Raw genomic sequence first — 22,438 nt, 5'->3', positions numbered from 1 at the left:
TGAACGAACATTTTGAGGCTCTTCATGTTCCTGGAGTGAGCAGATGCCATTGGGCTACACTAGCATGTGACAAGGATGAATGGAGACGTTACTGGCGACTGTTCAAACAAATCAATGAAGAACGGGATGACAAGTGATACAATTGAATAATTTGGAAGTAATGAGTTAATGAGTTGTACTTATTTGCTCTGCATTGACCTGAAAAGTACTAAGAATAGTAAGAAGCTGGTTAATAAGTATAAGAAAGAAGAACAGAGATAAAGAATCTATAATCTTAAGAATGACAGCCCTAAAGAAGAATTCTTAGAAAGTAAAGGTAAGCGCTAAGTAAGAGTGTTTGTCTATTTGGAGGTGTTGTGGACTAAGAACTTTATGGGACCCATCAAATAGAAAAGTCTACTGAGACATTTGAGAAGAAGACATAGAATCTTAAAACACAAATGACATAGGACCTGAGTGATAGTACAGCAGTTAGGGCACTTGCTTTGCATCCAGCCAACTTGGGTTCAATCCCCAACACCATGAATGGTCGGTCACATGAGCAACGCCAGGTGTGATCCCTGAGTGGAGGGCCAGGAGTAAATCCTTTCACTACCTGGTGTGGTCACAAAACAACAAGAACAACATCAAGAACAGCAACAAGAACAACACCAGCAACAACAACAAATGGACAGAAAGAAATTTTCAGGGAACAGAAAGAAAGCACAGTGGTAAGGCCCTTGCCTTGTGTGCAGCTGACTTGAGTTCAACACAGGACAATCTGTATGGTCTTCGGAGCTCTATGGGAGTGATCCCTGAGCACAAAGCTCGAAGTAACTCTAAGCACAGGCAGAGTTTATAAAAAGCAAACCAGGAAGAAGCTTTTAAATGGAGTAGAAGACCCATAATCTTTTGTTTATCATTAGGGCCTGACTTAGAGTTTAGACAATAGAAAAGGTAAGAGAGTCATTGTACATAGAACTACAAACTTCGGAGTACCAAGTACTGAATAAAACTTTTAAATCCTGTCCAGTATATATCCTGTCATCCCATTGATCAATGATTTGCTTGAGCAAGCCCAGTAATGTCTCCATTCATCCTAGCCCTGAGATTTTAGCGGCTTCTCTTTATCCATCTTTCCCAGCAGTGCCACACTAGAGGCTCTTCAGGGTCAGGGGAATGAGACCCATCATTGCTACTGTATTTGGCATGTGAATACGCCATGGGAAACTTGCCAGGCTCTCCCCCATGCGGGCAGTAAACTCTCCAAGAGGGAGAATTAGGCTATCAGATGTCAAGATGTGGCCGCACACTTCCAGGAGCTTGGTTTTATACTCTCTGGATGTTGGCCATTGATGGGATTATTTTAATTAAAATAACCTTCAAAAATATAAGGAATTACAAGGTTATTATTTTGACTGAATAGACAAGAAGACACAAAAAGAATCATAACATTCTCTAAGTCGCGTATCAATGTATATTCATATCTGTTTGATCCCAGAATCTGCATGTTTTTAATGGCTTTGCTGGTGTTATCAAGCATGATTTCTGTACAGTCGACATCAGAATCATTAGATACTTCAAGAATATAGATAAGTTTTTACTTCTTACTCTATATTTGAACTCTGAAGAACCCACTCGCTGGGTTACTATCTTAATAAGCAGTACAAATATTTCTTAAAAAGTTAGAAACATTGTTTTCCTCTGTAATACAAGCCACTGAGGTTGATAGAAATGCATTAAGTAGTTCTTTTTTTAAGTTGATAAATGCAGAGAGAAAATTGTTAAAAGGAAGTGTGAATGATTTTTATTTATACATTCATAAACAATGGCTAGTTGTCATTTCCATAAATTTTGTGGTTTTAAATTATGTAATAATTATGAGTTATGCTTACATTTCAGTTATTACATTCTTATGCCATTTTTGCTGTTTAAAATTGTATCACTTGTATCATTTGTCATTCCATCGATCTTCTATTTCCTGAGTAACATTTCCATTTGTCCCTGCCGCGTGCTAGTATAGCCCAATGGTATCTGCTCATCTGCTCACTCGAGGAACATGAAGAGCCTCAAACCGTTGATTCAGGGTTGGTTTTTTTTTCCTTTTTGGGTCACGCCTAGCAATACGTAGGAGTTACTTCTGGTTTTGCACTCAGGAATTTCCTGGTGTTACTCAGGGGACCATATGGGATGCTGGGAATCGAACGGGGTTAAGCTGTGTGCAAGGCAAATGCCCTACCTGCTATGCTATTGCTCCAGGCCCTCATTCAGGGTTTTGACAAAGAAGTCTGATCAGCTTGTAGGTAGGCGGCCACATGATCTTTTGACATCCTGTGAAATCCAGTTGGTAACAGCTCTAGTCCAGTGGTGGTCTCTAAATCACATTAAGTGTCTGGCCCATCTGATTTTCGATGCCTTGGCAAATGAGAGAGTGCCCCTTATGCTTGATCATCAATAGAGGTCATAACTCCGGATTCTTTCTCTCACTTGAGGGAAAAGTGATATTCCAAGCATAGCTCTTTTGATTCCTTTTAGAGATCGCAAAAAAACATTCTCTTCCTGTTTTCTTAGGGCCCAGGTCTCTGTGCCTTATGTTAGTGCAGGAAGAATGGTGGAGTCAAAAAGATGTGCCCAGAGCTGGAGGTTCTTCATCCTCTTAACCACATCTTCAATGCTCTTGAAGGCATTCCACGCTGCTCTCTTCCTCCTGCGCAGTTCTGGCACCAAGTCGTTCCTCATGTTGAGTTCTTGACCCAGGTACGCATAGCTGCTACATTCGTAGATGTTAGTTCCGTTGAGAGCAAGTGGAACATCAAGAACTAGTTCATTTTTCATGTACATCATTTTGCTGAGATTCAGCTGCAGTCTGACCTTCCCACAATCTCGGTCAAAGTCAGCCAGCATTTGTGCCACTTAGCTAATATTTGGTGTTATTAGAATGTTGTCATCAGTGAAATGGAGGCAGTGTAGTTGCTGACTGTCTATCTTCATTCCCATTCCTTCCCATACCAGTCATCACATGACATTCTCAAGAATGACACTGAAGAGTTTCGGTGAAATGGTATCACCCTGCCAAACCCTTCTCTTTACGTCAATGATCACTTCCTTGTAGAATGGTGAGATCCTGGTGGTGACTCTGTAGTACAGCTCATGGAGGATCTTGATGTACTGAGTTTGAATGCTCTGTTTGGCTAGGGCTTCGATGACTGCTTCAGTCTCAGCAGAATCAAAGGCCTTCTTCAAATCAATGAATGTTAGACAGAACGGCATCTTGGACGCTTTCGAAACTTCAATGAGCTTGGTCACTGTGTGGATACGGATTGTGCTGAATCCTTTTTGGAACCTGGCTTGCTTGCATGGTTGTCCTTCATCTTGTGTTCTGACTATTCTATTCAGGATGACTCGAGTGAACAACTTGTAGACGATGGACAACAGGCAGATTAGGCGAAAGATGCCGATGTCATGGATGTCTCTCTTCTTGTACAACAGAACTGTCCTGCTAATTTTCCACTGGGATGGAACCTTGCATTTGGACAGGTAGCATTTGAAGATCCAAGCCAGTGTATTGACAAGTATTGACGGTAGATTCTTCAGGTTTCGGGTCTGACCTTGTCTGGACTGGTGCTGTATGCATCTTTACCAACGAAATAGCATGTTGAATTTCGAAAGGGAGAGCATTGGGAACAACAAATCCATCCTGTGGAATTTGCTATGTGGGCAGGTGGACGTGGCTATCAAAAAAATCTGAGTAGAAATCATGAATATTTCTCTTCACTGTCCTTCTGGAAGATGTGTTAGACCCATCAGGACGTCGGAGGGCACTCATCTTGGTCTTGTAGTTTGCAATGGACAGGGGAGCATTGAGAATACTTTTTTCGACTTCTGCCACAGCAGCCAACACTTCTGCTCAAAGACCTCCTCTTTGAGGTCTTCCTTTATTGCTTCTCTGCACAGCTTTGCGAGCTCGAATATTCACTTTTTATTACCTGAGGCTCATGCCAAACCATGTTGGCGAATGAGCTTGAGAGTTTCCAAAGACAGGTCTCCATTTCATGACAATAGTCTATGATAAGTCATTACCAAGTTTTCTATTGTTGATTTCATTTGCACTTTATTTCAAAAGAAAGTTTGAAAAAGTTATAATCTTCTTATAAATCTATTATTTAAGGATTTTCTGATTTTTAAAATTTTGGGGTTTTTTTGTGCTCTCTTATAACTTGACTCCAAATTTCAATTTATTTTAATGGTTAGTACCAGCTCCTTTAGAATACATTTTCAATTGCTTTGGCCTTTACATAATTTTTGTCCCATCATAATATATTTATTCTCTTCAAATTATTCCTATTAGCACATAGAATAGTTTAATTTGATGTCTTGCTTATATGTTTAATAAAAACTAACTAAAAAGGTGTATCTTGACTTTGAAAATATTTCAATCCCCTTACTAGCAAATGATTTTTTATTTATTTTTTATTTTTTTAAAGAAATATTTTATTGAACCACCATGAAAAAAAGAAGAAAAAATACAAAGCTTTCAGGTTTAAGTCACAGTCAAATACTGATTAAACCACCATCCCTTCACCAGTGCACCCGTTCCACCACCAAGAACCCCAATACACCCCCCTCCCACCCCACCCCATCTAAGTAGCTAATGATATTCCCATTATTCTCTATATATATTGAGTACATTCCATATTTCCATACAGAACTCACTATTATTGATTGGAAATTTTCCCCAACGCAAGTGATTTTTTAAATCATGATGTGCTCAATGTCTCAGCTTTATTATTATATATTTTCTAATCTTCCCCCTTTAACTTCTCCCATTGAACAAAATCATTCTTTGTCAACCACCAGTAACATATGAATTTTGCTTTACAGAACTTTTATTTCTTTCTATATAATCCCACAGACCAGTGCATGACAATAGTTGATCATTTTGTTATCTCGATGTATTTTGTATTATGGTTTCTATAACCAGATACTACTCTTATTTTATCTATCTTATAAGCTTGTTCTCTTTTTTTTGCTTCTAACACATTAAAACATTAATATATCTTAATAGCACTGTCTATTGCCCCGTTGTTCATCGATTTGCTCTAGCAGGCACCAGTAAAGTCTCCATTGGGAGACTTGTTGTTATTGTTTCTGGAATATGGAATACGCCACAGATAGTTTACCAGGCTCTGCTGTACGGGTGACATACTCTCAGTAGCTTGCCGGACTCTCTGAGAGGGACGGAGGAATTGAATCAGGGTCACCTCGTGCAAGACAAATGCCCTACCCACTGTGCTATTTCTCCAGTCCATATATCTTAATACTGACATAATAATATTTTTCATCTTTGATAGAAAATATTCAAAAATAGGAGCCTTACACTACTGTGCTTATACAGCACCATATCTCCACATTTGAGCATTGAAACTTCAGATCTGCTTGTGTAGACTGAGAATCACCTGCCCATTGCTTGGAAAGTTGACATTTCAAAAAGATTTAGATAGCCAATCAACATCAAAAAGGAATTTAAAGACAAGTTTTAAGTAAGTTTTAAATATTTTTAAATAAGATAATCAAGAATAATTATGATACAATTAGAGCAGGAATATAAAAATACAAAGTGAGAATTACACTAAGTCCAAGTTGAGAAATGAATTAAAAGAAAATTTGAGGAAAACCTTTGCATAATAAATGTGCAAAAACATGTACATTGAGTAATGTACATTGAGAAACAATGAGGTAAGTATGTTAAGACATAGAAAATGCAGATCAAATTTTAAATAGGCATAGAAATTTTAATTAGATATGGATAAAAATGTGAAAATAAGATATTCTGTACTCAATTAAGTACAGAATGATGATGCATGTGGCAGAAAGGGCATGCTTTCTCAGAAGACATCAGGAACAATGACTTTTTTCTGGTGAATATGACAAAGTTAATTCCCAAATCAATGATAACATATAATAGCACTTTGAAATTTAACTAACATTGTGTCTGAGAATTTAAACACTAGCAGTAATGTAGATGAAACCATTCTTCCTTTCCATAACTTCTAGGCAAGTTTAAATGCTTGACTGTCCATTAGTTTTATCTTTCTTTTAAACAGCATTCTTTTTTTCATTATAGGACATCATATTTATGCTGAGTACTTTTAAGTACTCTAAAAATTTACTTAACTCAAGATACCTCTCTCCCTTTAATCCGAGAACTGGAGTAATATTATGAGGTAGCTGTTGATAGCAGTAACTGTTTCTTTTTCATCATAATTGGAGTTGGAATTTTTCTGTCCTTTACAAAAAGCTTGATTTCTCTTTAAAAGATTGTTTAAGCTTTGTAATTTGATAGCATCTACTAATCAATGCTTCCTCTTTTTTTTGCCACCTAAACACGATGCATACTCTATTTTGTATTTTATTTGATGAGTATCGAATCATCACTAAACACCAACAGAAACAAAATAATGAAGCAAATCTTACTCTAATTTTTCTTTTAATTTTACCTGATTTTAATTTATAATGCTAATAATTATTAAATTAACTTATGTTCATAAGGGAACACACATATAAACCACATTTCTACAAATGCATATTTATAGAATATGGATGAATAGTTTATAATAGTACTTCAGAATGATTGACTTTAGAAAAGGGTGGAGGGATAAAATCTCTTAAATAAAAAAATAGCTTACTCTAGAGATTTTGGTGTAATATAACACCTAGAGTAATTCTGTGCTTGCATTAAATCACACTTGGAAACTTCTCGGGGAGTCAATGTTTGAAATCAACAGAGTTCTATCTTTATTGTTGTATCTAATCACTATTTCTTTATTTAGCAATGCAATGTGATTATTGTCTTATATTTAGGTATTTATCTGAAATCCACTTTAAATTATTCAACATTGCATGCATAATAAATATAAACTTTTTACAACCGGTATAATAAACACCCATCTGCACAGATGGTTTCTCTACGTGATGTGCACTGTATACTCTGATTCATGGCTTACATGCCCTGGAAGAAATAGCTTTTTATAAACACAAGATTAACATTATAATTATACTTCATTTGGGTAAATGCTGACATTAAGAAGATGAAAGGCAACTCTGACAGACAAAATGGTAGATCCAGAGGTCCCATATTATGGGGGGATGGGTGCAAAAATTCACTAAATTAAAAGTCATATCGGATCAATGACACAACAAATACCCTCTGCTTCTGTTTCTCTCCTTCAAGATAATCTTATTAAATTCACATTACTTAACAATTCCCAATTGCATTGGACTCATTCCTCTAATCCTAATGTTTTATAGTACAACAGTATATTGCAATCTATTTCCAAAAAAACAAGAAAAGATTAAAGGATAAAATAAAGGAGTGGGAGAGACTGATTATAGTTTTAATGGCATATCAAAACAGTCTGGAATTTATAAGTCAGAAAGTTAGAAAAATTCTCCAGATTCCGGAGGGTGTGCGGGTTTATGGATATCATTGCCTATAGTATATGAAAAACAAGCTTTAAAGAATGAAAAACATCTTTTTTTCCCCCCAAGACATAGTTACGTTAAATGTCAAGCAGAATTTCCTGGAGGGCAGAAATGTTAGGGATCTCTTGCCCAACTGTGGTGTTTCAAATAGTGAGATATGATATTTATAAATCCAAGAGAAAGGAAGTAGTTTACTATGGCCATCAACCTCAAATTCATTGACTCGCAAGAAATAATAATTTACAAGAGGTCAAAACTCTCAGAAAATGTTTGATCAGGAGAGAGTATTTGTACTCTAGTGCATAGGAGGTCAAATGCTGGTTGGGTGAGACACGGTGATTCTCTAAGGTGAGAGGCTGGAGGTATGTGAAAGGGTGTGTTGACAGTTATTCTATCTATTTTAAGAGTATGCATCACTGTATCACTGTCATCCCGTTGTTCGTCAATTTACTCGAGCAGGCACCAGTAACTCTATTACACTCATTTATACTCAGCCTATTACACTCAGCCCTGAGATTTTAGCAGCCTCTCTCCTTACTCGTCTTTCCCAATGATTGGAGGCTCTTTCAGGGTCAGGGGAATTATACCTATCGTTTTTGGCATATCTAATACACCATGGGTTGCTAGCCAGATATGTGTCCAATTAATCTGTGCAATATAATTGTGAACAGTCAGGTAGTGTTGCGGCACAGCCCTCCAGAAGCAGAGGGGCAATAGTGCTCAGGCCCAAATCAGCACAAGCTATTTGCATAGCCTTTTCTAAAATTTGTTTGCATGACTAACTTTGTTTAAGGTTTGAGAATGGGAAAGGGGAAGTGATCTTGATGGTAGCACTGTAGCACTTTCATCCTGTTTTTTATCGATTTGCTTGAGTGGCCATCAGTAACTTCTCCATTGTGAAACTTGTTGTTACTGTGTTGGGCATATTGAGTACCCCACGGGCAGCTTGTTGGTCTCTGCCATTTGGGCGGGATACTCTCGGTAGCTTGCCAGGCTCTCTGAGAGGGACGGACGAATGGAACCTGGGTTGGCCACACTCAAGGCAAATGCTCTACCTGCTGTGCTATGGCTGCAGCCTGACCTTGATGGTATGCATGAAAATAGGGTGTAAAAATATGCCTAGATTTATTTATTTAATATATTATTTTTGTTTGTTTTTGGCCACAGCCTGTGGTGCTCAGGAGTTTCTCCCGGTGGAAGGGGGGACCACATGGGATATTGGGGATGGAACTCAGGTCTGCGTTGTTCAAAGCTAGCACCCTATCCACTCTACTGTTGTGAGGTGTTTTAAATGTGTTACTCTCTCACTAGCCCTAAACTTACCAAAAGCATTAAGGCCCCGGTGTGAACACAGGAATTGAGGCTCAATAAGATTCTGACTCCAGTGCCTGTCAGAGAAAGAGATGCCTTCCGAGGGAACTCCAGTGGGAACAAAAGGCTATGACCAATTTATAAATAGTGATTATGTATACTTTTTGTCTCATCTAGTGAATTTGGGAATGTAAAACCACTTATGTATATAGATGTATATATTTAGATGTATATATATACTTACATATGTATGTATATTCATATATCTATTTAATCACCATTAAAAGGAAAAGAAACAGCAATTTCTGAACAAGGGAATTTAAAAAGCAAAAGTATTACCTTACTGAATACTTCCCTAAAAGCCTATAAGTGGAAGACAGCATTTAGGTTGAATGCTTATGCTTTGGAGGATCTGTCCAGGAGAAAAGTTATTGACCAAAATGTGATGCCCAGCATTATGCAACTTGCCTTTTTTAGAAATAGAATACCGTGTACTATTACTATCAAAACTCTTTGTTACTATCAAACATATAGACATTATCATTTTCTAAGACCTATATACTTAACCTCTGGGTCACAGTGCATATAAGGACACATAACTAAATGCGGGTCTTGTAGAAAAATGTGTTTTAAAATAAATTTATGATTTATTATTAGTCATTTTATGTATATGACTGTTTTTATACCGGGGTCTGGATAAAAATTTCTTAGGTGAAAAGGTATCTCTAGTGGATGCCTTTAAAAAATACAGTTTAAAAAGCCCTGTGCTAGGATGCGTCCACTACTTTCCAATTTGCTCTCTTAACCTATATCATAAAAATCATTGTATCACTGTAGCCCTATTTCTCATAGATTTGCTCAAGTGGGCACCAGTAGCATCTCCATTGTGAGAATTGTTGTTACTGTTTTTTGGCATATCGAATACACCAGAGGTAGCTTGCCAGACTCTACTGTGTGGGCAAGATACTTTCGGTAGCTTGCTGGGCTCTCAGAGAGGGGCCAAGGAATTGAACCTGGGTTGGCTGTGTGCAAGGCAAACACCCTACCTGCTATGCGATCACTCCAGACCTTGCTTGCATTTTTTATTGAAAATTTCATGTTTTTGTATTTTAACTGCTTTAATTTTTTTCTATTACTTTAGTGCTATTACAGATTTTAACATTTAGATGTTCTCTAATTTGCCAAACAAATTCATAGCAAGTTGTTAATTAGTAGATGGGGGATGTTCAGTGTGAATGACCAATGAATAATAATAATAGTAAACTCAACTATTTTCCTCATATATTACAAATGAAAAATGGATATTTGGGGAAAATTAGATTATTAATAAAATTATGTAAAAGAAAAACTTTAAGATGTATGTTTAATATAATGATCTTATATGTGAGATCACATTGAAATAATAAAATAAACTAAACTTTCACAAACTTATTTATTAGATTTTTATTTAATATATCCCTGTGTGGGCTGGAGCGATAGCACAGTGCCCTTGCATGTGGCCGACCCAAGTTTGATTTCTCCAACCCTATCGGAGTCTGGCAAGCTACTGAGAGTATCCTGCTCACAGGGCAGAGCCTGTCAAACTACCTGTGGCGATTTCGATACGCCAAAAACAGTAACAACAAGTCTCAAGATGGAGATGTTACTGGTGCTTGCTCGAACAAATCGATGAGCAATGGGATGATACAGTGATACAGTGATATGCCTATGCCATAGTAATCAAAGCTTTTTGTGATTAAACATTCAATTCATACGCAAGTACAAATGTGTTAAAATTCAATACTATGAACACATATTTTAACTGTGTCATTAAGTTTTTATTCATTTTATAAAATCAGTATTACTAATACTGAGTAAAAATAGTTTATAATAGCATAAATATTTATGTTTTAGGCTTGCAGTGAAATTGCTTGCAATGCAAATTCTATTATTTTTTAAAGAAAATTTAATAAAAATCTTTGCTGTTGTTAATTTTGGATTATGCAATTGCAAAAGGTATATGTTTATTCTTTCCATTATTAAATACACCTTCATTTATAGCACAACTGGAAGGAAGTGTTACTTATTTGAGGAAATGGAACAAAACCCTGAGTGTGATTTTCTGTTCCTTCAGTGGTTTGTGACCTTGAGCAAGTCACAGGAAGTATCAGCTTCTTCTGTATAGAAAGAAAATGAATACTTCTTTCCTAGTCTGACTTATGACAACACTGAGTGAAATGATGATATTAAACTATAACCAAGATGTGTAGTCACTCATAGGAATCTGTCACTAGACTTTCTATTATTATATCTCTTTTTGTGCCATTCTTGAAAAAAATATCTTTCAGAATTAAAAATAAAACAATTTTTTATATTGTTATATCCTAGACATAATTACTTCCATTACTACATTGTCAGCTTCTCTGGAAGATGCTTTGATTCTTTGTCAATGGCAAACAATTTAAAATACGTAAACAATCATTTTCCTAACAATTTGCCAAATATCCTGCACCATTTCATGAAGATCCCCATGTGTTCTCAAGTTATAATCAAATTTGTGAGATAAAATGTTTCATCTTGGAAGAAGGCCCCTTGCTTCACATTCATTAAGTCGTATTTCTAGACAAACAATTCGATATTGCTTTTAATCAGCAAGTATTTACTGGTCCTTACTAGCAGTTTAAACCTGTGCTATAATTAAGGAATATGCAGAAAGATTTAAAAAGTTCCCTATTGGTTAAAATCTTATTTGGTAAAATGAGATTTCCTTACATAAAGTCATTATGTAACAGTGCAAAATTTGATCTTTTGTAAAGGTGATAAGATCCAAGTTGGATTTGTAATTAAACAAAATCTGCATAAGGAATTTGAAGGAGAACATTCACACATTTAGAAGATAAAAGTGTGCTTAGGGGCAAAGAGGACAACAAAATAGAACATACTCTCCAGTAGCTTGTTAGTTCTAGGAAAATAGGAAGACTTGAAATAGAACTTAGTTCTAGTTTCTTATTTATTTTAACTGTCCCCTTTATTTTAACTATTTCACTGTCTCCAAGTAGCAAAAACTTTTAAATTACAATCCTATTTTAGTTCTAAAATATTTTATATAAGTTTTGGCCAGAGAGAAGGGCTTCTAAGCAGTTCTAAGAGGGGTCAGAAAATCTCAAGCTGAGAGAGCAATTCTTGTTTAGCTTTGTTTTTGTTTTCAATACCAGGAGGTAGTTAGGGGCTTTTGACTCTTTACTCATGAGTAACCCTTGGCAGTGCTTAGAGAAAGTAGATAAGGTGCTGAGGAGAATATGGACAGGGATTAGTGGGTGGCCCACTGTTTCTAACTGGGTTGATGGTTCAATTGGAGGACCTACAGGTGCAGTGTTCCTCCAGCATTGCAGTGTTGGGGACCACCATGAATACCCAAGGTGGTGCTTAGATGAATCCAGGGTTCCTAAGATGCTTTTTAATTTGTATGTTATTAGACTACATGTCAAGCCCTCAAATTGAACTGTACAGACTAAATTCATTTTTAATACCATTTGTGATGTGTTTCTTTTCTTTTTTTAAAATGTATTTTATTCTTTAATTAGTGAATCACCATGAGGGTACAGATACAGATTCACACATGTTCAAGTGTGATGTATTTCTTATTCCCTTTCCTATACAGAGAGGATTATATCACCATTTCCCTATGTTTTCCAAGCCAGAAATCAAGGAGTTTGATAATTTAGGTGCATCTTTGGAAATTTCAAACTGGGATCTTGTGAGAGGGAGCACAGGCATCTGAGAGAAAAAGCAGCAAGTTAAATGCTTATATTGCATGTAGTCAATTTGGAGTTTGATCTCAGAAGCACATCTCCAGATGTGGCATGCACACACACACACACACACACACACACACACACACACACACACACACACATACTTCACGTACTTGAGTGGATGTGGCTCTTTGGCCAGATATGTATACTAATTGTCAGACTTCTGTTTATTCAAAGTTTAATCAAATTTTAAATTTTTTATAGTTTCTATAGTTTTTGTACTTTTGTTTGGAGCCATACCAGATAGTGTTCAATACTTACTTCTGGATCTGTACTCAGGGAAGAATATGTGGTGCATGGTATGGAACCAGGGTTTGCCCCTCAAGCAAATTCCCTGCTGTTCTATATATCATCCCTGCATTTCAGTACTTTTTTCAGTATTTTCCAAGCAACCTTTGCAGTTTTATTTATGTTCTTTTTTGAAAACATAACCTCCACTACTTTTTTCTGATCCTCATAAGCTATTAAGTATTTTTAAAAACTATTCAATGATTAATTTTCACTTTTTCAATAAAATAATATACAAATCTTTCAGGATCCTTTCCTAGTTCTTATGTCCAGTCTTTTTTCCCATGACTATTTTTTTAAAACTGGTTGGAATAGCAATTCATAATTAAATACAAGTCAAATAATGAGTGATCCTCTTTATAAATACATGGGTATATGTGAGTTTCATAAAGGCGTGGGCACGAGGGTCTGGAGTGAATAGTAAATTTACTTTTTACTAATATTTCTGGGCTGGAGCAATAGCACAGCGGTTGGTCTTTCCCCTTTCACGTGGCCAATCCGTTTTCGATTCCTCCCCCCCTCTTGGAGAGCCAGGCAAGCTACCAAGAGTATCGAGCCTTCGAGGCAGAGCCTGGCAAGCTACCCGTGTGTATTGGATATGCCAAAAACAGTAATAATAAGTCTCTCAATGAGAGACATTACCGGTGCCCACTCTAACAAATCAATGAGCAACGGGATGACAGTGACAGAGACAGTGACTAATATTTCTAGTCTTTCTGTATGAACGCAGTAAGATATATATTAAGTGTAAAAGTAAACTCTTTCTGGGGTCTTCTCACTATATATCTCAGACTATAGTCCTCAGGGCAAGTTTGGCTTTCCTAATCCCAGCAGGGCCCTTATTCACATACTTCTTTTGGGTCATAACAGAGTTTGTTCCATGCCCATGCTCCTAACTTACTATACTTCTTATGACACTGTGCTTGACCCTTTCTAATGCCTGAGAAGCTCATAGCTTTCCTTGGATCCATCTTTTCCCTTGCCGGGTCCCCCCTTTTAGGGGTGTTAGGCATTAAAGGCAACTGAGGTTTAAGTCAGGTAAATACGACAGATGTCCAGGAGTAAATATTATTTGGAATCAATTAACTCCCATGTTACAAAATCATAGCATGAGCTGTCTTTCTGTGTCTATACAAAAAGGACATTGCCAAATAAACCATGCAAATGGCATAAAGGAAGGAGAAAAGCTATATAGTATTATTAGTTCCTGATGGAATTGGGTGTGTCTCAGGAGCATTGTTGTGGGAGTAACTCAATAAGCCTCAGCTCTCTGAGGAAGGAGCAAGAATAAATCAATGTTATCCAACAGGTATACACATGCAACTGTTAAACGTTATAAATTAGTTTATCTTCAACTGGCAAATAACCCTAGTTCTTCAAACTCTTGCTCAAATGTATAGCTTTCCCAAGATTTTTCTGGACCTGAATTGATTTCTACATTTAGTTTATTAGATTATACCAAGGTAAGTTGATAGAAAACCCTTCCTGTAACACTTTGAATTTTGTATCAAATAAAAATAATTGTAGGCTGGAGAGATCATACAAAGATTCCATTGTTTGCCTTGCATGCCGCCTAACACACATGGTCTTCAAAACCTTCTAGAAGTGATCCCTGAATGGATTCAGGAGTAAGCTCTTGACACAACTGGGCATAGCTTAAAAAACAAAATGCTAAAAATAATAAGGATTAATAATAATAATAACTGAGTTATTTACTTAATCCACAATCTGATAGTCTAAAGACTTACTTTAAGCACTTTTGGTAGAGGCATACTGCCTGCCTGGCATATGGCAAATGTAAGAAGAGGAAGAAAAAGAAAGGTGAAGTCAGGTGTCAACTAAGATTTGACTAACAGTATATAGACTCCTGCTACTGATAAAAGTCACCCTATGAAAAGCTTTTAGGAAATTCAAATGTTTATCCATAAAGATTGGTCTCATTCCCCTGATCCTGAAAAGACTCTCCAATTTTTTGGAAAAACGAGTAAGGAGACGCTGCTAAAATTTCAGGGCTGGGACAAATGGAAATGTTACTGGTGTCTGCTCGAGTAAATTGTTGAACAACGGGATAACAGTGATACAGTGGAGTAAATTGATGAACAATGGGATAACAGTGATACTGTGATCCATAAAGACTTAGTTAAAAGAAAATATATTTGCAACAAACAGAAGTTTATTACTGAGTTTTTAAAGATAATTCAAGTTTCAAATGGGACCTTCATTTTCGTTTTAGCATTTCATCTTCAAATTTTGCATCTCAATCAAATCAAGAAGAAAATAGACTCCGTCATGTATCTTATATTAGGTTACTTGTTGTTCTATGAAATGCCCAAATACCTATAAAATTTTCAGATGGTAGCCTTAATATTTTAGTAGCAGAGTTGGAATTCAACAGAAATTGAAGGGAAATAACTTTGAGGAACAGTTACTGAGGTGGTGATTATAAAATATAAAATTCAAAATAAACATAGAACCTTTATGTTCAGGAGGATGCCATGGTTTTTATATTGATGTGCAATTGTGTTTTTAAAACCATTACTTTGGAGACCCTCTGCTCCTAAAGACTATGATCCGAGAGGTCTTCTCACCCATTTTGGCACCCAGAGCGGCTTATTGCAGAAATGAACCTAGACTGTGAGCTACAACCCCATGCCGCCTGGGGAGGGATTTTCCCTTTCTATCTGTTTTTCTGTGCGGAAAATGGCGGTGACGGCAATATCCTCATGGCAAGAGCCACTTCCTAAGATTCCCGAACCAAAGGTATGAATTCTCAGTGATGTGGCTCGAAGATCATGGGGGGGGGGGGTGCTTACCGGCACGCCCTCTGTCTAGATAAGATCCGGAGCTGCCGAACACGAAATGGACCCTCTGCTCCTAAAGACTATTATCCGAGAGGTCTTCTAACCCATTTTGGCACCCAGAGAGGCTTCTTACAGAAATACGTCTAGACTGTGAGCTGAGCTAAAATATCAGAAATCCAAAACCAGAGCTCACAGAGTCTTCATTCTCAGCAATGAAAAGAAATTATTAAATGATGCCTTTTCAGCAGGCCTGATTGTTGGGGGGAAATTCCAAACAATAATAGTGAGTTCTCTATTGAAATATTGAATATATTCAAAGTATAGAGAGAATAAAGTGAAGATCATTAGCTACTTTTGTGGGGGTGGTTGGGAGGGGGTATATTGGGGTTCTTGGTGGTGGAACATGTGCACTGGTGAAGGAATGGAGGTTTAATCAGTATATGACTGAGACAAACCTGAAAGCTTTATATTTTTTCACAGTGATTCAATAAAATAAAAATAAAAATTAAAAATAAAACCACTACATTGAATTCTGTGTGTATTCTCTATGAAATAGAGGCTTAGGTGGGCAGTGTTGGTAAAAGCAGTCAGCAATGCCTATATTGAAGAATGGGCTTTTAGAACAAGGTATTAATCAAATAAAACCTAACTGTTTTCATGATGAAAATAATGTTTCTATGTGTTTTTCAAAAATCTTCTGTGCCTTTTATCATTTGTTTGAATACTCTTCCTTGTTTTTCAGATCAGAGCATGCATAGAAAGGTTACAGAAAAATGATATTTCCTCTCATTCTGGTGATAGAATTCTCTTTGGGAAACTTTTCTTTATTAAATAACATGTCATTGTTTTTCCTAAAGTTGCACAGTATGCTCTATGAAAATAATTGAAATAACTCTTGCAAAAGATGTATCCTTATAGTTCAAATTTTTGCACATAGACATTGTTGGTTTCATACTGAGAGCAATACTACTGTTCTCTAATTTGGTCAAAAAAGTGACAGTTTTTTCTTATTAATTGAAATTTTCTTTTTTGCTTCTTTGTTTTTTGAGCCACACTTTATGGTGTCAGAGTTTACATTTGGATTTGTGCTCAGGGATTACTCCTGACAGGGATCAGAGGAATCATATGCGGTGCTAGGGATTGAACCAGGGTCTGCCACATGCAAAGCAGGCTCTTTATGGGCTGTACTATCATTCCTGCCCTTGACTGTTATTTTCTTGTCTAACTTGAACAAATAATATGCAAAATTTTTATTTGATTTTCTGTTTTTGCAAAATGTAGGTTCATATTTATTTATAAAGAAAATGAAGAAAATTAAATATGACAAAATAATAGTAGTATGCTGCACATACATTAGTGGTTAGTTAATTTATTATTATTTTTTTCAAATGGAACTCTTATATTCTCATCACATAACTTTGATACTTGTCAACTCAAGCCAGTTTATTTTATCTATAATATGCCCTTTGGCTCTTTGGAATCAGGTCTTAGGCATAATTTATTTCTACCTCTAAATATTTCAGTATGTACTTCTTTTATTATTATTATTAATTTATTTATTTTTAGTTAGTGAATCACCATGAGGGTACAGTTACAGATTTATACGTTTTTGTGCTCATGTTTCCCCCATACAAAGTTTGAGAACCCATCCCTTCACCAGTGCCCATTCTCCACCACCGGTAAACCCAACATCCCTCCTACCCTCCCCAATCCCATCTCCCCCCAACCCACCCTGACACTGTGGCAGGGCATTTCCTTTTGTTCTCTCTCTCTAATTAGGTGTTTATTATTGACTTAGCATTGTCACTGTAGCACTGTCATCCCGTAGTAGTTCATTGATTTGCTCGAGCGGGCACCAGTAGTGTCTCCATTGTGAGACTTGTTGTTGCTGATTTTGGCATATCAAATATGCCACGGTAGCTCGCCAGGCTCTGCTATGTGTGCAGGATACTCTCGGTAGCTTGTCAGGCTCTTTGAGAGGGATGGAAAAATCGAACCCGGGTCCGCCTCATGCAAGGCAAACACCCTACCCACTGTGCTATTGCTACAGTCCTAGCAGCAACCCAAATTTATTTATTTTTATATATGATATTTATGATACTTACAGTAATTTTAATACTGCCTCTAGCCTGCGAGTCAAGGATGTTTCTTTAAATTTATGCTTTTGCACAAAGATGCATGAACAAATTAAAGAGATAAGCTTTGACATTATTGGTAAGTAAGACATATAAATCAGTTCAGAGATTTCCCAGTCTAAACTAGGTGTTACGGGAAATTTCTCTAACTGGTAAATTCCTTAGGGGATAAAAAAACAATAAGTATCAATATTTTTGCTGTTGTTAATATTAGACTACCTATTATTTTCCTAATTTTTATTCTGCTGCGTTCATAAAATATGTCAAGCATATTTTGGTAGAATTATCAGTCTCCTTACTTTACAAAAATCTACTTCAGGAACTCAGTAGTGACATAGATTTTAGGTTCAACAATTCAATTTTTCTCCCCAGATAAGTAATATATTTTTAGGCTATTAAAAATTATTTACATGGCCACTGATGAAGTTATGCCATTCCATATTTTTAATCCCTTTATTAGCTAATTATGTTTTCTTTTTCACATTGAAAGTTTTGTAAAACTCAATCTACAAATGGTTTTCCCAGATAGTGGTAGAGTAGCCAAATTTTCTTGGATTTAGAAACTGACCTTTCAGTCACAGCATCCTTCCAAATGAGTATAAGGTTTGAGTCTACAATCACTTAACACAAGTAAAAACTGCACAAGAAATTAAATTACACCCCCAAGTAACTAAATGTGTAATTAGCTATTAGAATTTCATGCCAAGAGTACCAAATTAGCCACTCAATTGCACTTGCAAATGGTCACCTGCAGGTTCAATTAGACACATGTAGTTTTGCCTGGACAATACATATCTGTCACAAAACAGCTGATTTACATTTTTCAGACAAGAAAAAGACATTTGGCTCTTTATAATTTTCTTGAATAATGCAGCTTAGAAACATTTTATATACTTAGATGCTGCGGTTCTCAGAAAACTTTTTCCAAGCCTTAAAAGCTTCAGTAACTTATTTCTATGTTTCTTTTATCAGATGACCTATTTTGTTTGTTAGACATTACATGAAGTGAAATAATATTTGATCCTCTATCTCTGAGTATTTTTAACCCTAGCTATCTTCAACCTACAGAATTATGTGTGCTCCTTTTCACACAAACTGGTTAGAGATTACCAGCACATTCTCAGGTAGTGGTAGATTTTGTATAGTACTTTTCATGCAAAATTTGAGTCAAAAATTCTTTTTAAAAGCAAAGGTTAGAGGAAGACAGTATTACTCATTTGCTCTTACTACTTTATAACATTTAATATGATACTAAATTTATATAGACAACACTTCAGTTTCTGAGAAGATCAGTTTGTTTTAAAGAATTAAAAAAATAGGTGACTTGTGTTCTGGGAAAACTATACTAATACTTAGTAAAAACTTCTTTGTGCAATTTGAAAACATTATTAAAAGATTAAATGACACACATAAGGAAAACTGGCTCTACAAACATCACTTCTTTCTATGCAATCAATTCAAGGAAACTGTTAGGTAAAATAGCTCAAGCTTAAGAACAATGGGATTGGGGCTGGGATAATAGCACAGGGGATAGGGCATCTGCCTTTCATGTGGCCAACCCAAGTTTTATTCCCAGCATCCCATATTCACTGCCAGGAGTAATTCCTGAGTGCAGGGGTCAGGAGTAACCCTTGAGCATCGACAGGTGTGACCTTCCTATCCTTCCCCCCCCAAAAAAAAAACAATGTAATCACTTCATGTCTGGATATCAATCTCTATGTATAATCCTTTATTTGACTTGTCATTTTTCTGTAATTTATGTGTTTAACAATGGTAAGAAAATGTGTTAACTTGTAGAAAGCAACACTAATGAAAATAGTTCTTGTTCAACTTTATTCAGAAAATTTGCAGTGACTTACAGAATATAAGTTTATATTTTTATTGCTTTGTGGAATGCACTCTTGATATCTAAATTAGAAACCTTATTCAAGCTTACTTGTTTAAGCAACCATAAATGCTTTCATATTTCCTCTTGAACTGCATTACCACTCTGCTGGATCCCTCATTACAGAGCAAACTAATCCTGACACAATTTTAGCTTGTACATTTTCAAGAGTCTTGTAAAATAGTTTTTACTATTTTGCAACAACAACATGATATTTTAAAAAATGTCATAAAGACTAAGCATACTTTTCAGAAACACATAATTCACCTTTAATTGCTAGAAATAATACGATTGCAATATGTTTGTCAAAATTGACGATTGATTTTGAGATATGGAGCAGTTTATTCAATTTGATTGTTTTACTCTGTTGCTTTTCTTCTTATATTAGTATCAAATATATGAGTGGTGTCATGTGATCTCATGGTCCTCTAGACTAGCAGGAGTCATTGACCCTATGTCCTGAAAGGCTCCTCAGTGTATCCCAAATAGAACAGAGTTGAAGATTTGGTGTCAAGTGTTAGAACAAGAGACAATACACAGGCAGGAAACTAGGTCAGAAAGTCACCTTTGTTAGAGGAAGATGGACAAACACATCTCTGAATTATCACAGCTTTCCTTTAGAGACCTTGTAAACTGTTTTTCACTAGCTAAGTTTCTTTTATTTTTGACATAACATCCGGGGTTTGAGTCAATGGAGAAATACTACTAAAGTAAAGTGACTTACGTTGCATCATATCATTAGTATAGTATAACTGGTGTCATCACATCTAAGCACACAACAGTAGAGCTAATAACCTAAATTACTAGAGGTGGCATTTTTTAAAATAAGTTTATTCCACTTCCCCTTTCATTTTCCCCTTTCCTCTGGAAATGTGTGCAGACCATTCATAATAAATAGATAATTATTTTCTATTAAAATTATTGGAGATTGTATACATTTTTATTTATAATTCTCCATTTTTGTGTACTTACTTTATTTAAACTGTTATTTGCTCAGACATTTACTGTATAATGTGCACTATAAGCTCATGTCATGGTTTTATTGCTGAAATATTTTCAATATAGGGAGTTCTTTAAATTTGTTTGCTTATTCAATAAACATATGTGTGTGAGAAAGAGATGTGGAGAGAGAGATTAGGAGGAAAAGGAGGAAGAGAGGAGAGAGAGCAATTCATTATAGTCTAGTAGTGCCTCTAGGATTTTTCAGGGTATATAATATATTACCTTCACATTCCCAAAACCAGACATTTACTTTTATTAAATTTTAGGAAATCATTAGAAATAAAAATCTGAGCATTGAGTAGAAATCTATTTGTTTAACTTTTAGCAAATTATATTTTCACAAGTTAAATAGGTACTATTGAAAACATACATATTTATTGTAATCTGTCTCCTAAGCTTGTTATTTTGGGACAGCCCAAACCAAAGGAAATTATGATTTTTTGATAGAATGTCAAACTACAGAGCAATAAGAATTAAATGTAAGAAAGGTTTGATGAATCCCTAATGTTATCCATGGATTTTATTCAGCTAAAAAGTCATAGTAAAATAAATCTAGAATACATATTGGAACGCACATATTGCCTAACTTTTTCATCTTTATTCTCTTACTTTTTCTTTCCTTTGAAATGCTGCACAGTTTAAAAGAAACAGGTAAGTTGCAATTAGTTGTTCAACTTGAGAAAACAGAAGCAAAATCTTATGCAACTTGTTCTACATTCATTACTTTTAATATAATCTCCAAAGTCTTTTGTATAAGTAGCAATCATCTACTTACACAATTCTAAATTGCAAGTTACAAATTCCTGTTTCTAGACTGTTTGATTAAATTTAATATTTATTATTTAAGCACTCTCCCCCAGTTGGAGAATCAGGTTAGCTCTTGAATTTCACGAATCACAAATCACAAAATCCCGTTAATCATGGATTTCTTGGGGGGGGGGGGGCTCAGTACCATTTCATTTTGTCCTTTCCCTGAGATCTTAGAAGTCTATCTCAGCTCTTGAATTTAATAATACTATTAATATCTATCTTTTGGAGACCCGAATAGCATTCTCATCCTGTTTCGTTAAGGCCCAGGTCTCTGAGGCTTATGTTAGTGCAGGAAGAACAGGGGAATCAAAAAAATGTGCCAGGAGCTGGAGGTTCTTCTTCCTCTTAACAACTTCTTTGACGCTCTTGAAGGAGTTTCCATGCTGCTCTCTTCCTCTTGCTCAGTTCTGGCACCAAGTCATTCATTATGTTGAGTTCTCAACCTACACACACACAACTGCTGCATTCAGAGATGTTTGTTACTTGAGAGCAAATGGGTCTCCCAAAGAGGAATCAAAAGAGTTATGCTTGGTGTATTATGTTTCACTCAAGTGAGAGATGGAATCCGCAGTTCCAACTTCCAACTACGATTGAGGAACAAAGACACTGTCTCTTTTGCCAAGTTGTCAAAAATCAGGTGGGTCACACACGTAATGTGATTCAGAGATGATCGCTGGATTAGCGCTGTTACTGACTGGATTCCACGGGACATCAAAAGAATTCCTGGCCGCCCACCTATGAGATGGTCAGACTTCTTCGTCAAGACCCTGAAAGAACAGTTTGAGGCTCTTTGTGTTCCTGGAGCAAGCAGACAACATTGGGCTACACTTGCACGTGATAGTGATGAATAGAGATGTTACTGGTGCCCGCTAGTGCAAATTGATGAGCAACAGGATGACAAGTGATACAAGTAGTACAACTGATTAATATCTATCAGGAAGTTGGTGATAT

The sequence above is a fragment of the Sorex araneus genome, chromosome 2 (genome assembly GCF_027595985.1).
Source record: "Sorex araneus isolate mSorAra2 chromosome 2, mSorAra2.pri, whole genome shotgun sequence".
In the NCBI taxonomy this organism is placed as follows: domain Eukaryota; kingdom Metazoa; phylum Chordata; class Mammalia; order Eulipotyphla; family Soricidae; genus Sorex; species Sorex araneus.
This window is presented reverse-complemented; position numbering follows the sequence as displayed.